This window comes from Danio aesculapii, chromosome 6 (genome assembly GCF_903798145.1).
Source record: "Danio aesculapii chromosome 6, fDanAes4.1, whole genome shotgun sequence".
In the NCBI taxonomy this organism is placed as follows: Eukaryota; Metazoa; Chordata; class Actinopteri; order Cypriniformes; family Danionidae; genus Danio; species Danio aesculapii.
In genome coordinates, this window is record NC_079440.1 from 61,918,852 (window position 1) to 61,932,299 (window position 13,448).

General features: G+C 35.9%; 1 protein-coding gene across 6 annotated transcripts in view; it reads left to right on the forward strand.

The window, feature by feature from the left end:
* Positions 1–7,118: 7,118 nt before the first annotated feature.
* The window catches only part of LOC130231207 (R3H domain-containing protein 2), a 144,350-nt gene continuing 138,020 nt past the window's right edge, over positions 7,119–13,448 (forward strand). For all 6 annotated transcript variants that reach the window (XM_056460679.1, XM_056460681.1, XM_056460684.1 and 3 more), the window contains exon 1: positions 7,119–7,498. The gene's annotated coding sequence lies outside the window, so the exon portion shown is untranslated. The remainder of the gene's footprint in view (positions 7,499–13,448) is intronic.

Here is a 13,448-nt window from a genome sequence, read left to right on the forward strand (position 1 = left end):
CTGCTGTGCTCACAGTAAATGTGCTAAAGGTGAGCGTGAGCTGTGAGTTCATCATCGTGGGCTTTATTTGGAGTGTTCCTGACCTCAGAAAAGTGATCGCGAGGACACACACACACACATGCGCTGGATTTAGGCCAGTGTGTCTACAAGCCTGTTATCATGAACACGACGTGCTGCGTTTACCTGATGCTCTGCGAAATAAAACAGAAGAAGGTTCTAACAGTTCTTACAACCAAATCATTAACATTTCAGTTGATTAATTTCAGTGCTAGACAAAGTTTGTTTAGATGTGCGTGTGTGTGTGTGCGTGTGAGTGTGTGTGTGTGTGTGTGTGTACAGTTGAAGCCAAAACTATTCATCCTTCTGTGATTATTATTTTTTTTCTGTTTTAAATATTTCCTAAATGATGTTTAACAATGTTCACAGTATGTCTGATAATATTTGTTCTTCTGGAGAAAGTCTTATTTGTTTTATTTCATCTAGAATAAAAGCAGTTTTTAATAGTTTTGATACCGTCTTAAGGTCAATATTATTAGCCCCCTTAAGCTATATTAGTTTTGGATTGTAATGATATTATTCTTTACATGTATATAACGCTTTTCTGGACACTCAAAGCGCTTTACATATTTTTGGGGTGAATCTCCTCATCCACCACCAATGTGCAGCATCCACCCAGTGCTGTCCTATAGGGTTGAGGGGACCTAGGCCAGAAAAAAAAAATGGGGACACTGGTGTAAAAACAGAGAAGAAAGCACAAAAGTCTATATTTAAGTGTATACATTTTTATTAACTGTAACATATTTAACCTAATACAAACAGTTGAGGTCAGAATTATTAGCCCCCCTGAACTATTAGCCCTCCTGAATTATTAGCCCCCCTGAACTATTAGCCCTCCTGAATTATTAGCCCCCCTGAACTATTAGCCCTCCTGAATTATTAGCCCTCCTGAATTATTAGCCCCCCTGAATTATTAGCCCTCCTGAATTATTAGCCCCCCTGAACTATTAGCCCTCCTGAATTATTAGCCCCCCTGAATTATTAGCCCCCCTGAATTATTAGCCCTCCTGAATTATTAGCCCTCCTGAATTATTAACCCCCCTGAAATATTAGCCCTCCTGAATTATTAGCCCCCCTGAATTATTAGCCCCCTGAATTATTAGCCCTCCTGAATTATTAGCCCCCCTGAATTATTAGCCCTCCTGAATTATTAGCCCTCCTGAATTATTAGCCCCCCTGAATTATTAGCCCTCCTGAATTATTAGCCCCCCTGAATTATTAGCCCTCCTGAATTATTAGCCCCCCTGAATTATTAACCCTCCTGAATTATTAGCCCCCTGAATTATTAGCCCCCCTGAATTATTAGCCCTCCTGAATTATTAGCCCTCCTGAATTATTAGCCCCCCTGAATTATTAGCCCTCCTGAATTATTAGCCCCCCTGAATTATTAGCCCCCCTGAATTATTAGCCCCCCAGAATTATTAGCCCCCCAGAATTATTAGCCCTCCAGAACTATTAGCCCCCCTGAATTATTAGCCCCCCGGAATTATTAGCCCCCCAGAATTATTAGCCCCCCAGAATTATTAGCCCTCCAGAACTATTAGCCCCCCTGAATTATTAGCCCCCTGAATTATTAGCCCTCCTGAATTATTAGCCCTCCTGAATTATTAGCCCCCCTGAATTATTAGCCCCCCTGAATTATTAGCCCCCCAGAATTATTAGCCCTCCTGAATTATTAGCCCCCCTGAATTATTAGCCCCCCTGAATTATTAGCCCCCCAGAATTATTAGCCCTCCTGAATTATTAGCCCTCCTGAATTATTAGCCCTCCTGAATTATTAGCCCCCCTGAATTATTAGCCCCCCTGAATTATTAGCCCCCCAGAATTATTAGCCCCCCAGAATTATTAGCCCTCCAGAACTATTAGCCCCCCTGAATTATTAGCCCCCCTGAATTATTAGCCCTCCTGAATTATTAGCCCTCCTGAATTATTAGCCCCCCTGAATTATTAGCCCCCCAGAATTATTAGCCCTCCTGAATTATTAGCCCTCCTGAATTATTAGCCCCCCTGAACTATTAGCCCCCCTGAATTATTAGCCCTCCTGAATTATTAGCCCCCTGAATTATTAGCCCTCCTGAATTATTAGCCCTCCTGAATTATTAGCCCTCCTGAATTATTAGCCCCCCTGAATTATTAGCCCTCCTGAATTATTAGCCCTCCTGAATTATTAGCCCCCCTGAATTATTAGCCCTCCTGAATTATTAGCCCTCCTGAATTATTAGCCCCCTGAACTATTAGCCCCCCTGAACTATTAGCCCCTCCTGGTTTTTTTCCCCCAATATCTGTTTAACTGTGAAGATTTTCTCCAACACATCTCTGCACATAATAGTGTTAATAACTCATCTCTAATAACTGATTTATTTTCTCTTTGTCATGATGACAGTAAATAATATTAGACTAGATATTCTTCAAGACACTTCTATACAGCTTAAAGTCACATTTAAAGGTGCAACTAGGTTAATTAGGGTAACTAGGCAGGTTAGGGTAATTAGGCAAGTTATTGTATAATGATGGTTTGTTCTGGAGACTATTGAAAACAAATATAGCTTAAAGGGGGCTAATAATATTGAGCTTAAAATGGTGTTTAAAACTATTAAAAACTGCTTTTATTCTAGCCGAAATAAAACAAATAAGACTTTCTCCAGAAGAAAAAATATTATCAGACATACTTTGAACATTTCCTCAATCTGTCATTTAAAAAACATTTTAAAAAGAAAAGCAAATAAAAAGGGGGGGGCGAATAATTCTGACTGTAACTGTATGTGCTCGCCCTCGCGCTTTATGTTCACTGTAAATATTTAAGAGCAGCCTTCGCAGGGCCCTTGGCGAGCACCTATATTGCCTGTTGAACATACAACCCGTACTATAGACCTTTTGTCTTAGGATGCAAAATTACCCATTATGCTTTGGGTGTATGCGCAACATCCGGTCAGCAGCTGATGCGAGTCATTTGGACAGCTATGAAACGCCAGTTCTAATTTATTTGACTTGCTTTTGAATGTCTTTGAGCTAATACGGCTGATGATCAGCACCACCTGCTGGACTGATTATTTAAAAAAATGTGATGGGAACACTTTATAATAACTACACACTATGAATCATTTATTAAGCATTAGCGAATAGGTAATTCATGATCTGTTAAGCATTAACTCTACATTAATATACGTTAGTAAACCATTTATAAATACAGCTACAGTTGCTGTGTTCTTGACTTATAAGCACATTTATAACGTGCTTAATAATTATACTTTCATAATTTGTTAATGGCTTATTTGTCATTACTAAATTAATTACTGCATTATTTACAAACCAGTTATTTAAGCATAGTTAATTGTTTTTTAAGAGCATTCAGAATGAGTTATTAAATGATTAATAAACTATTCAAACATTTATATATTGTATTATTCAGGCATATAGTAATAGTTAATTTATATGTTGATAAATGCTTTATTAACTCACCTTTATGCAGTTTTGTGCCCTAATCTAAAGTGAGGACTATTAATGCTTTATAAATCCCTTATAGATGACAATTAAAGGCTCAGTTATATTCTAAACAGGATAAAAGAACATAAACGACTTTATTAATTTCTATTTATTTTAGGATCCACAAATGAAACTGAACTTCAAATGAAAAATAAATCTCTGCAACCTTATCTAGAATAAAATTACTGTACAGTTTACACACTGCGTCCTATTATATTGTTAAATTATTATATTGTTGTTGTTTTTATCCAATGTGATGTTATATTTTGACACTCCTGTTATTCAGCAATGTTTAAACTTTACAGTAATTTTACTGTTTAGATAAGATTGCAATTGTTCAGTTGATACTGAGCCTTTAATTGTCATGTATAAGGGATTTATTAATCATTAATAGTCCTCACTTTAGATTAGGTCATAAAACTGCATGAAGTTGAGTTAATGAAGCATTTATTATCATATATAGTAACCATTAATACATGCCTGAATAATACAATATATAAATGTTAATTTCAATTGTGAATGATTTATAAACTAACTCATTCTGAATGCTCTCAAAACCCTCAACTACTCTTAAATACAAATGGTTTGTAAATAATGCGAAACTTAATTTAGTAAAGAAAAATAAACCAGTCACAAAGTATGAAAGTACAAGTATTAAGCACGTTATAAATGTGCTTATAAGTCAGTAATACAGCATTTGTAGCTGCAGTTATAAATTGCTTACTAACGCTTATTAATTTAGAGTTAATGCTTAACAGATAGTGAATTCACTATGCTAATGCTTAATAAATGACTCATAGTGTGTAGTTATTATAAAGTGTTACCAATGTGATCTAATGGGATGGAAAACAATTGCTGCGAGGTATTTTTCATATTACAGTTTTTCTCAGTGGCTTTTCTTCAGTGCATTTCTCACAACACTATTCACAGTTGCACAACAGTTAATGCATTTCTCTAAACAATTAGTATCGTGTTGATAACCTGCAAAACCGTGTTGATAACCTGCAAAAGTGTGTCACTTTTTCGTCTGCACTTTGCATTTTTGCCATACTGCACTCAATTGCACTACAATAAATACCTCAACTTGGTCATATTCTGGAACAATAGGATATATGGTAATTGTTCATAGTTTATTATTGTCTATTTATTCAATTTATCTTGTACTATATTAGTTAAATGTTTAGTTTATGTCTAGTGTGTGTCATGCTTTGTTTTTAAATTGCACATTGGAGTATGGGAGAAACGCAATTTCAGTCTGCTGTGTAATGTACTGTTGCATGGTTTGATTGACAATAAAGTTGACTTGACTTGACTTGACACTTGCTCAAAATGGAGAGCTCATTCCTCAAAAGCAAGTGTTGATGTCAGTGAAAGTGTCAGTGTCATCAGTGACGCCATTGTTTATGAACAGGATAGTCAAATGTCTGTCATGTTTTCATCAGGACAGTTTACTCTGTACATGTTTTCCAATGCAATAAAGTCAGATTATGGTGACACCTCCTGAAAATGCTCAAGACAGCACTATATACTGTACACAGCCATTTGAAGACTACAGTAAAGTCAGACATCACTGCATTTAATGAGGGATCTTTATAACTGAACATGTGTTTCACATTTTTACTGCATTTACTCTTTACTATTCTATTCACAGCCTTATTTACATCAAACATAACTGAGCACAACTGTAAACAATACAGCAGGACATATTGGAACTGAACCTACAACACACACAGGTCTGTAAATCCCTCATCAAATTGTTCAGTTTAGAAGAGATTTTCAGGAAAAAAGATTCACATTTTTAATAACATTAGCTTGACAGATTTGGACAGCTAGTTCAACATTTGTGTATGTACCGACTCCAGTAATGAAATGAGGACTATTAGTTTCATATGGACTGACTATTCAGCATTCACAAGTTTAGTTAATCCTGACGGACATGACATAAGCGGATGATAATGTTATAAACAGCAGAGAGTTGTGTGAAAGCAGTTGATGCATGTCCAAAAGCATTCACAGTTTGCTGGAAGGAATGAGAAACTGCTGCTGTGATGTGCTCACATGACTGATTGTTTAGAGAAATGCATGAACTGTTGTGCAAATGTGAATAGTGTTGAGAGAAATGCACCAAAGACACTGAAAAAAACTGAGATTATACAAACGCACTGTAAAAAAACAGTGCCAAATACATTTAATTTTCTAAAAGCGATGTTGCTCTCTGCTCTATCCACTTCTGATGTTGAAAATGCAACTCTACAGTTTAACAAAGGGACTTTTACTGACATTGTAGTAATTTTTAAACGATATATAATATAAGAAACAATACAGAGGGAATAAAGTTCACTCAATCATTTTCTTTTCGGCTTAGTCCCTTTATTAATCTGGGGTCGCCACAGTGGAATGAACCGCCAACTTATCCAGCACATGTTTTACACAGCGGATGCCCTTTCAGCTGCAACCCATCACTGGGAAACATCCATACACACTCACACACAATTTAGCCATCCCAATTCACCTGTACCGCATGTGTTTGGACTGTGGGGGAAACCGAAGCACCCACGCGAACACAGGGAGAACATGCAAACTCCACACAGAAATGCCAACTGACCCAGCCAAGGCTTGAACCAGCGACCTTTCTTGCTGTGAGGCGACAGCACTACCTACTGCGCCACTGCGTCGCCAGAGAATGAAGTATTTAATTATTGTCATTTTCTGTTAACATTAGTTTACTGAAATCGAGTGGGGAACGAAAAATACACACTACCCTGTGTTATCAAACTTTGATCAATTGTTTAAAAGACTTGTGAAGTGCTTTGAATAGTGCATTTGTTATGTTTTATTTCTTCTAAACGCAAGTTTTGTCACTGTTTTGGAGCACATTTAATTATAGATATCCTTAAGACTAACAGATTCATGGTAATGTCTGATAAGCTTTATTTTAATTTCACGGGGCCTTTAAATAATTAATAAATAAACTGCAAATGAATAAATAAATAAGTCAGAAACATGACAACAGCGCCATCTTGCGTCTCCATGAGGCACAAACACACAGAACAGTGACGTACAGCACAGAAAGAGACAGTGCTGTGCGACAGTGTGTGTCTGTATACATATTTATATGTATGTGTGTGTGAGTTTGTCCCAATGACTGGTTTGTGGACACTCAGATCTGGATCTGAATCAGGACCAGTTCTGCTCTTAGCGTTTTTTTTAGATTGTTGCTAGAAGGGATACAGCTGCTGCCGGAAGTTGATGAGAATTATTTAAAAGAATTACCAATTAATTGTATTTTATTAACATCTACCCCCAGCCAACAACCCTCACAGTAATGTATAAATAGTAAATATACAGAGTATTATTCATATTATTCATTAAATCACCCAATATTAGCATTTTAACAACGTTTACCTAACCCTAACTCTAAACTCAATCATCAATTATGTGAGAAAACATTAATTATTGTTGTACAGTGTCACTGTAAAAGAAGTATGCTATATTGATGTGAGCTGTATCCCTTCTAGACTTCACGGGTTTTTTTTATAAGCAGCGCACGTGACGTCACTGCCCCGCCCACTCCGGCGCTGGTTTGATCACTGCGCGCTGTTGACAGTCGAGTCGCTGGTTTGCTGGCGATTAAACGGCGTTCAGCGGCAGCGGGCTGTCGTTATTCGGTACCGGTGGTGTCGGTTAACAGGGATCACTTTAAACATGTCCACTTGACCCGTCCTGAGCGATAGTAATGTCCTCACGAGTTCGTGAGGCGGCCGATTGTCATTCGGACTTAGCTCGCGCTCGCTTAGCCGCCACAGGCTAATTAATTAACCGACAGTGTGTCAGAAATACTCGCTCCAGATCACCGAAAACACCGTGGAAACGCCTCCAGTCGAAGCACTCGAAGAACGAACTCTACTACTGGACCTGCGCCGTTTTACCGGGCCGAATGAACGCGAGGGATTAACGGGTAAGTGAACGGCTTTAAATGGAACAGGTATCGATGTGTGTGATGCTAGTTAAGGTCGTGCTAGTCGTCAGCTGCTGGATCTTGGTTTAATTTTGATCTTTAAACGTGATTGGAGTGACTCGTGAGCTGCAAAACGCAGTCGCTTTGGTTAGTCGTTGCATTGAACGGCTGCGTTCTTGTTTTGGTCGCGTCGCGTGGCGTTTTAAATAGCGCGCTTGTTATTAAAGATCATTAGAAGATCAGCCAAACACTCATTAGACAACTGAGGTAAAGCTGGGTTAAATTCGCACTTTCGTTTAGAGTCAACTTGTGATGCTGTCCCCATATAGTCTACCACGCTACCTTGAATATTGGGTCTGAAATCGCATGTAAATATGAGTTCAAAACTGCATCAGCACTATTTAAATGACAGTGTACTATGATGGTCATTAGCTGCCAACTAGAATTTGCACAGAGTACTTAACTAAAACTATAATACTAAGGAGAAAGTCTGAATGCATGAATATAAAACCAACTTTACCTCAATGAAGAACATAACAGTAACCAAACATCAGAAACACTTAGATAATTTAGGTAAAGTTGGTTTTATACGGTCACTATATAGTTTATCACGCTACTTTAAATATTGGCTCTGAAACCTCATGTAAGAATGACTTCAAAACTGCACCATCACTCGATAAATGAAGGTGTACTTTGATGGTCATTAGCTGCTAATATGATTTCACTATTTAGAATTTGCACAGAGTACTTTACTAAAACTATATTACTATGGAGAAGGTCTGAATGTGTGAATATAAAACCAACTTTATCTCAATGAAGATCAGACCGTCAGTCAAACATCAGCAACACAATTGAGGTAAAGTTGGTTTTATACGGTCACTATATATTCTACCATGCTACCTTGAATATTGGGTCTGAAATCGCATGTAAATATGAGTTCAAAACTGCATTAGCATCAGCACTATTTAAATGACAGTGTACTCTGATGGTCATTAGCTGCCAACTAGAATTTGCACAGAGTACTTTACTAAAACTATAATACTAAGGAGAAGGTCTGAATGCATGAATATAAAACCAACTTTATCTCAATGGAGATCAGACCGTCAGTCAGACATCAGAAACACTCAATACACAATTGAGGTAAAGTTGGTTTTATACGATCACCATATATTCTACGAGGCTACTTTGAATATTGGCCCTGAAATCACATGTAAGAATGTGTTCAAAACTACATTAGCACTGTTTAAATGTCTATGAACAGTGTTGTACTTTGATATTCATTGGCTGCTAAAAGGATTTCACTGTTTAGAATTTGCATATGAAACCAACTTTACATTAATGAAGAACATAACATCAGCCAGACATCAGAAACACTAGTTAGACAACTGAGGTAAAGTTGGGGTAAATTCGCACATTCACTACTTTGAATATCGGGTCTGAAATCACATGTTACAATGAGTTCATAACTGCGTTAGCAGCAGCACTATTTAAATGACGGTGTACATTGATAGTCATTGGCTGCTAATATGATTTCACAATTTAGAGCAGGGGTGCCCAAACATTATTGTATGAAAGTCCAAAAACCAAATATCATTGAGAGCCATGGGCTGAAAGTTAAAGTTGCCATAGGTAATTTTGATTTCATAATGTTTAAAATTAAATAAATAAATAAAAATCAAACAGTTTATAACACAGTGGAATCTGCTTTTGCCTTCATTCGCTCATTGATGTCTCTGCATTGTCCTCTATCCGTCAGGGTGACAGTACGAACATTAAAAAAAATCTATAACATTTAATTAAAACATTTCATTTCAGCCAGTTTTTTTGTGGCTCAGCAATAAAACAAACAAACAAAAATATGTTACATTAAATAAAAAATTACAGTCTCTAAATCATCCTCATAATTCTCCCTCTGTTCTCAGATGGGATGGTGGGCCATATCAAAGATTACAATGGGCCAACTTCAGCCCGCAGTCCCTAGTTTGGGCACCTCTGATTTAGAGTTTGCACAGAGTACTTTTTTAAAAAATTATATTACTGAGGAGAAAGTCTGAATTTGTAAATATAAAACCAACTTTATCTCAAAGAAGATCAGACTGTCAGTCAGACATCAGAAACACTCAATACACAATTGGTGTAAAGTTGGTTTTATATTAGCACAGTGTGACACAGTCACTATATATTCTACCAGGCTACTTTGAATATTGGCTCTGAAATCGCATGTAAGAATGAGTTCAAAACAACATTAGCACTGTTAAAATGTCTATGAACAGTGTTGTACTTTGATAGTCATTGGCTGCTAAAAGGATTTCACCGTTTAGAATTTGCAAATAATTATTTCCTGAAACTTAAGGAGAAAGTCTGAATGTGTAAATATGAAACCAACTTGACCTTAGCGAAGAAAAACATCAGCCAGACACTAGAAACACTCAATACACAACTGAGGTAAAATTAGGTTAAATTCACACATTCGTTTAGTGGCAACTTGTGATGTTGTCCCTATATATTCTACCATGCTACTTTGAATATTGGGTGTGAAATCTCATGTAAGAATGACTTCAAAACTGCAGCAGCACTATTTAAATAAATCACGGTGTACTGTGATGGTCATTAGCTGCTAATATGATTTCACTGTTTAGACTTTGCAAGGAAAACTTTACTAAAACTATATTACCAATTTAAGGAGAAAGTCTGTGTATATAAAACCAACTTTACCTCAATGAAGAGCATAACATCAGCCAGACATCAGAAACACTCATTAGACGACTGAGGTAAAGTTGGTTTTATATTTGCACATTTGTTTAGTGACAACTTGTGACAGTCTGTATATTGTTTTTCAGGCTACTTTGAATATTGGCTCTGAAATCGCATGTAAGAACGACTTCAAGACAACATTAGCACTCTTTATTTGACTGTGAACAGTGTTGTACTTCGATTGTCATTGGCTGCTAATATGATTGCACTATTTAGAATTTGCGAAGGATACTTTTGTGAAAACTGCATCAAGTCTGTAAATGAATATAAAACCAACTTAACCTCAAGAAGATCAGACCGTCAGCCAGACATCAGAGACACTCTAGACAATTGAGGTAAAGTTGGTTATATATTCGTATAGTTTACCACGTTACTTTTAATATTAAGGTTAAAACTGCATTAGTAGCATCACTCTGTAAATTACGGTGTACTTGGATAGTCATTGGCTGCTAATATGATTTCACAATTTAGAATTTGTGCGGAGTAAATTACTAAAATTATATATTATACATATTGTATTATTTAGCCACAGTTGAAAATACATCTTTACTAAGAGAGTTTAAAGCATTCAGGCACAAGAAATGCTATCATTTGTAACTTTAATAAAAAAAAAACACATTTTAAAGAGTAAAGGCTTTGCACACTGTAAAACGTTTCACTTGGTTAAACTTATAAACTCAAGTTCACCAGCTGCATTGAAAATGTTTGTCAATTTAACTTGGAGATTCTTTGTTTCAACTTAAGATGTTGAGTTTTAGTTAAATATATTGTGAAACACAACATCTTAAGTTGAAACAAAGAATCTCTTTAAGTTTAACCAAGTGAAACGTTTTTGATTTGTCAATTTCTGTACCTGAATATGATTTGACTACCCTGAAAAGGATGAAGCGCTTCTTATTTGACTTTTATATTTGCTCTATTGTATTTATTTAATCTTGCAATTTGTTTATTACATGCATTATTCACTCGCATCCTAAAGAATCAATCTAAAATTAATCAATTATTTCCAAATAGAGCTATTCAAGTCATCTGGTGATATTGTATATACTGTATTTTGCAATATGAATCGCAGAAATACAAAATATTGCAATGTCAGATTTTTTCCAATATCTTGCAGCCCTAGTTTAAACTACCTATTTAAAATGAGCTGAGTCAACACAATTCTTGATTTTTCTAAAATTTTTATGACAACTTCGTTTTACTCTCATTCCACTTAAATTAGTTAAAAACAATTAAGTTCATTGTATTGTGTTGGGACAACATTAATTAATTTTCCACACAATTTATTCATGATGTCACAACACAAATTGATTAGGTAGATTAAACACAAAATATTAAGTTGTCCCTAAAAAAACCAAAGAGTTGGGTTGTTTCAGCTCATTTTAAATAAAAGTTTGAGCAAACAGCAAAAGTATTTGTTTTGAGTGCAGGCCTGGAAAAGTTGCAGAGGTCTCCACGTGTTTGATCATCTGTAGTGTGTAATTCACCAGATTGATGTTGCTTAAATGGATATTCAGTTTTGGGTGGGACGATATTTGGAAGAAAGCTGGAAACCTGTAACCATTGACTAACATTGTATTAGTTTTTCCAGTAGAAATTAATGGTTATAAGTTTCCAGCGTTCTTCAAAATACATTTTTGTGTTTAACAGAAGAAAGAAACTCAAAGGTTTGGAACCACTTGAGAGAGTAAATAGTACATTACATTTTAATTTTGGGTGAGCTATTCCTTTAACTTGTGCAATTTAAAATGGTGTGCAAAATCTTTAATGTCTGGAAAAGTCATGCAAACTCATTCATTAGGTGTGGAAAGCCTTGAGATGATGTTGTGAACCTCTTTTCTGCGTGTACTGAGCTACATGAACTTGGTTTAGTCTACTAGATGTAATGCAATCTTTTTTTTGATTTAGATTACACACATGTTGTGTTTGAAGAAATGAATTTAGAATCTGAGTATGGTTTAATTGATCAGGAGTTATCTGTTTATATCAGGAGTTTTTTACTTGGCAAATTAGTCAGCTCTGTTTTCTAGTGGTCATTTAAAAAAAAATAGTTTCACCCTTGCATATGCAAAGACCAGTTGTACAATTGAATTGCTTATAGTTGTCCCACAAAACATCTGATCTTCAGTTACAGTAGGGCAACAGGTCAGACAAATGACTGTTTGAAGTCTTGTCAAAAGTCAAGTTCTGTAAAGTGACCCTGCTGTATGCATGATGTCTGTATGAAGAGTTTGGTCATGCATGGGCAAAAATGATCAGTTTAAAATGCTTCCGCCTCATGATGGATTGCTGGAGGAATTGAGTGTACATGATCTTTGATCTGGTCACAGGAGTTTTCCCTTCATTATTCTGAAATACAGTAGAGCAGAACTGCTTTTGAAGACAGTTTTTACACACAGATTCAGCAATAACCCTATTGAACTTTTGCTTTTAAATGACTTTGATATTTGCATGGGAAAGCTAAAAAGTAAATTCAATATTTATTTATAAAGCACTTTTAAAAGCTACTGAAGTTGTGCTGTAGAGAGGAGTCTAAAGACTGAGAAGAAAATAAAAAAAATGAAATGAAAACAATAAGTAAATGCAATAATAAAACAGAAATCAAGGAGTATTAAAAGTGAGGCAAAACAGATGGCTCTTTAAATAGACTCAAACACATAAATAGAGGGGGAAAGTCTAAAGTGAAGCGGTGTTAGAGTGTTATCAGGTCTGGAGAAATCCTGAAATAATTGTTTACTCTGATTTTAAGTATTTTTATATTTATTGATTTTATTTTAATATACACTGATTTTAATAAAGCATGTTGCACTGATTTCTTGATGATAAAAGTTGGAGATTCACACTTTGCTAATAGAAACGCAGCCTGAGGCAGAAGTTGAGTTGTTTCATCAGGTGCGTCATGTTTAAAGTTGCTTTGAGCTGTAATCAAGCTCATTATTCATCCATCAGACACTCCTATTCCATGCACATGTATTTATTTTTTGGTAAATGTGGTGTATAGGGCTGCACAATTTATCGTTTTAATATTGATATCACAATGTACACACATCTACAAGAGTCACATCATAGCAGGTGCAATGTCCAGTCGTAATAATAATTGATCGGGCATATCAATGATGTCGTGAAAGCTGGGCGATATGGCGAAAATGCAATTGAACGATAACGATATATGTTTCTATGTAAGTTGTTAATACTT